General features: G+C 38.8%; 1 non-coding gene across 1 annotated transcript; it reads left to right on the top strand.

The window, feature by feature from the left end:
• Window positions 1-3,445: 3,445 nt before the first annotated feature.
• On the top strand, window positions 3,446-3,624 carry LOC6555973. The gene has a single exon (XR_046898.1). It is a non-coding gene; the product is annotated as a 5.8S ribosomal RNA (ribosomal RNA).
• The last annotated feature ends 1,436 nt before the right edge of the window (window positions 3,625-5,060 follow it).

Here is a 5,060-nt window from a genome sequence, read left to right as displayed (position 1 = left end):
TACGAAGTGGTCAACGCCTTGCACCCGGCGGACAGGATCAGAGGTGGAGCCACAGTAATCGTGCGAAGTGGGCAAAATTTGTATCGCGGCAGCATACTTGCCTCCGCGTTACACAATTAGCCATGCCGAGTTGTCATTGCAGCTGAAAAACTTGGGTCCCAAATGTCTTATTGGCGGAGACTTTAATGCCAAGCACACATGGTGGGGCTCCAGGATTGTCAACCCCAAGGGCAGCACTCTGCTGAGGTGCGTCAGAGAGTTGGGCTGCAATCTGCACACAACGGGAGAGCCGACATACTGGCCCAGTGACCGTAACAAAATACCGGCCCTCCTTAATCTAGGCATCAGTAGAGGCATCGACCCGGCGAAAAAATCTACAGTTGGGTGCTACGGGTTGTGCTCTGACCACAGCATGGTCAGGATACTACTTAGGACCTCCTTCCTAAGGACTCCCGGAGGCACCAAACTGATCAGGCCAAATACCGACACAACTGTGTTTAAAAGCTGGCTTGAAGAAAACGTTGACCCACATCCGGCTATCAGCACTGGAGGAGACATTGACGATGCCGTTGCTAGCCTTACTGGCAAAATCCACTAGGCGGCAAGGTTGGCCACACCCACACCTCGTACCAATAGTGGGAGACTCCAAGTGACCCGCAGGGACAACCATCTATGGTCGACTGAACTGGCGTCGATGGTATCGGAGAAAATGAGGCTGATGAGAGTCTGGCTGGCAGTCTAGCAGAGCTCCGTCTGACAAGAGGCCTACAACAGAGCCTGTAAGCAGCTCAAACAGATGCTTCATGACTCCAGAAGCAAGGCGCTCGAGGCGGATGCGTTTGCCGACCATTTGGAAACCAGTTTCCAGCCATTCGCCCTATGTGATGACGAAGACGTTGAAGAGACGAAGCAGTTCGTTGACGCAGCCTGCCTGATGGACCTGCCTATCGCAGAGATAGGTAGTCAGGAGATTCTGGATGAGATTTCGAGCTTGAAGCTCAAGAAATCTCCTGGCCATGACAAATGCCGCTCCATGACATGGCTCCTGGGCAGACGAAGCACGCTACCCACTAGATACAAACTACTGCTCTACAAAGCCATCATAAAGCCGGCTTGGACATTGAGCTGTGGGGCACTGCCTCTTCTACAAATATCAAAAAACTACAGAGAGCAGAATGCCGCATTCTAAGATTTATCCTCAACTGTCCTTACTACGTGAGGAACACAACAATCAAAAGGGAGCTCAAAATGCAAAGTGTCGCCGAGGAATCCAGGAAAGCTAGCATGAGGCACCTGGAGAAGCTGGAGAACCACCAGAACCAACTTGCTGTCAACCTCCTTGACAACAGCCTACAGCGCAGAAGACTCCGAAGAAACCATCCACTTGACCTAGCTTTCCGGGTTCCCTAAAGGAATCCTCTGATGACCCTAGCTAACAAATATAAGATTGCCTAGGGAATCTACATAACCGCCAACGTACCACATAATTTAATTGATTGACCTCCTGGGCAGATGTAAATAAAGATACTGTAATATAAAAAAAAAAAAAACACGGACCAATTGGAGGGCAAGTTTGGTGCCAGCAGCCGCGGTAATTCCAGCTCCAATAGCGTATATTAAAGTTGTTGCGGTTAAAACGTTCGTAGTTGAACTTGTGCTTCATACGGGTAGTACAACTTAAAATTGTGGTTAGTACTATACCTTTATGTATGTAAGCGTATTACCGGTGGAGTTCTTATATGTGATTAAATACTTGTATTTTTTCATATGTTCCTCCTATTTAAAAACCTGCATTAGTGCTCTTAAACGAGTGTTATTGTGGGCCGGTACTATTACTTTGAACAAATTAGAGTGAAATAAGACCACTGTTCTGCTTTCATTGGTTTTCAGATCAAGAGGTAATGATTAATAGAAGCAGTTTGGAGGCATTAGTATTACGACGCGAGAGGTGAAATTCTAGGACCGTCGTAAGACGAACTTAATGTTTTCATTAATCAAGAACAAAAATTAGAGGTTCGAAGGCGATCAGATACCGCCCTAGTTCTAACCATAAACGATGCCACCTAGCAATTGGGTGCTCTTATGGGCAATTATGGCTCTCTCAGTCGCTTCCCGAGAAACCAAAGCTTTTGGGCTCCGGGGGAAGTATGGTTACAAAGCTGAAACTTAAAGAAATTGACGGAAGGGCACCACCAGGAGTGGAGCCTGCGGCTTAATTTGACTCAACACGGGAGAACTTTCCAGGTCCGAACATAAGTGTGTAAGACAGATTGCTAGCTCTTTCTCGAATCTATGGGTGGTGGGTCATGGCCGTTCTTAGTTCGTGGAGTGATTTGTCTTATTAAATAGATATTAAATAGATATCTTCAGGATTATGGTGCTGAAGCTGATATAGTCCTTATTCATGGTGGCAGTTAAATGTTTATTGTGTTTGAATGTGTTTATGTAAGTGGAGCCATACCTGTTGGTTTGTACCATTATAAGGACACTAGCTTCTTAAATGGACAAATTGCGTCTAGCAATAATGAGATTGAGCAATAACAAGTCTGTGATGCCCTTAGATGTCCTGGGCTGCACGCGAGCTACAATGAAAGTATCAATGTGTATTTCCTAGACCAAGAGGTCCGGGTAAACCGAACGTCTCCGGACGTGATGACTGTGACGCCTTGCGTGTTACGGATGTTTCGCAAAAGTTAACCGAACTTGATTATTTAGAGGAAGTAAAAGTCGTAACAGTCTTTCCGTAGGTGAACCTACGAAAGGATCATTATTGTATAAAATCCTTACCGTTAATAAAAATTTGTTATAATACAAATACATTTTGAATTTACCAAAATTACTTACCAAATTAAAAAATTTACCAAATTGTATTATTTACCAAATGGATTATCAAATTTACCAGATTACCAAATTTACCAAATTACAAAAGCAAAGCGCATGATATGATATGATTATAGAACAAAACGATTCAATTTAATCAAAATAAAAATAAAAATATATAAATATATATTAAAATAAAAGTTAAAATCAAAATAAAATGAAAATGGGTTTTTATTTATATGTGGCTTTGGCAACCTCAAAAGATTTTAACATTACAAACATTACACGCGTTGCGTGTATTATTGTATTGTATGTATTGTTCATCTTAGTTATGAGCATACGTTGTCTAATGCAACAACCTAAAATATACAATGTTGCACGTGGTACCCATCAGGTTAATGTTTTATATAAATTGCGGTATGTATCACCCAAACAGTTAAATATAAACCGTAAATAACCAGATTATATGATACATAATGCTTATATGAAACTAAGACATTTCGCAGCATTTATTTTAGGTATAAAAATACATTTATTGTAGGAATTGATATATGCCAGTAAAATGGTGTATTTTTAATTTCTTTCAATAAAAACAAAATTGACATTATATAAAAATTAATTATAAAACTCTAAGCGGTGGATCACTCGGCTCATGGGTCGATGAAGAACGCAGCAAACTGTGCGTCATCGTGAGAACTGCAGCACACATGAACATCGACATTTTGAACGCATATCGCAGTCCATGCTGTTATGTACTTTAATTAATTTTATAGTGCTGCTTGGACTACATATGGTTGAGGGTTGTAAGACTATGCTAATTAAGTTGTTTATAAATTTTATAAGCATATGGTATATTATTGGATAAAATAATAACTTTTTTATTTATTCGATATTATTCAATATTAAAAAATAAATATGAAAAACATTATCTCACATTTGGATGTGAAAAACGAAGAGAAATATTTTCTTTTTCGATCAAGTAATACTGAGAAATGTCAATGATGTTAATGTTAATGATTCGGAAATATAAAAAACTTTGTTATGTTATTATTCTTCGTTGGTTCGTTTAATGGAACACATAGCTACAAGAAATAATTTAATAAAATGTTTTTATCATTATATATAAAGAATATATATAAAGAAAAAGTTATATACAACCTCAACTCATATGGGACTAACCCCTGAATTTAAGCATATTAATTAGGGGAAGAAAAGAAACTAACAAGGATTTTCTTAGTAGCGGCGAGCGAAAATAAAACAGTTCAGTACTAAGTCACTTTGTCTATATGGCAAATGTGAGATGTAGTGTATGGAGCGTCAATAGTATGAGAAATTAACGCATAGAGGGTGCCAGGCCCGTATAAAGTTAATGATTACTAGATGATGTTTCCAAAGAGTCGTGTTGCTTGATAGTTCAGCACTAAGTGGGAGACCGATAGTAAAAAAGTACCGTGAGGGAAAGTTGAAAAGAACTCTGAATAGAGAGTTAAACAGTACGTGAAACTGCTTAGAGGTTAAGCCCGATGAACCTGAATATCCGTTATGGAAAATTCATCATTAAAATTGTATTATTTAAATAATATTATGAGGATAGTGAGCATTTTTTCCATATAAGGACATTGTAATCTATTAGCATATACACAATGTATCATAAAATATAACTTATAGTTATAATTTTATAATGGCATAATTATCATTGATTTTTGTGTTTATTATATGCACTTGTATGATTAACAATGGAGGTCTAACATATGTGCAAGTTATTGGGATAATAGCGTAATTAACTTGACTAATAATGGGATTAAATTTTTAACTATTTATAGCTAATTAAAACAATCCCGCGGCGTTCTATATAGTTATGTATAATGTAAATTTATATTATTTATGCCTCTAACTGGAACGTACCTTGAGCATATATGCTGTGACCCGAAAGATGTTGAACTATACTTGATCAGGTTGAAGTCAGGGGAAACCCTGATGGAAGACCGAAACATTTCTGACGTGCAAATCGATTGTCAGAATTGAGTATAGGGGCGAATTAGATCCGTAACTTGGGGATAAGGATTGGCTCTGAAGATTGAGATAGTCGGGTTGGGAAACAATAACATGGATAATGTGCTCGTTCTGGGTAAATAGAGTTTCTAACATTTATGTTAGTTACTTGTTCCCCGGATAGTTTAGTTACGTAGCCAATTTTGGAACTTTCTTGCTAAAAGTTTTAAGAATACTATTTGGGTTAA

This window comes from Drosophila erecta, unplaced genomic scaffold (genome assembly GCF_003286155.1).
Source record: "Drosophila erecta strain 14021-0224.00,06,07 unplaced genomic scaffold, DereRS2 tig00000329-arrow-arrow-pilon, whole genome shotgun sequence".
NCBI lineage: Eukaryota > Metazoa > Arthropoda > Insecta > Diptera > Drosophilidae > Drosophila > Drosophila erecta.
This window is presented reverse-complemented; position numbering and strand designations above follow the sequence as displayed.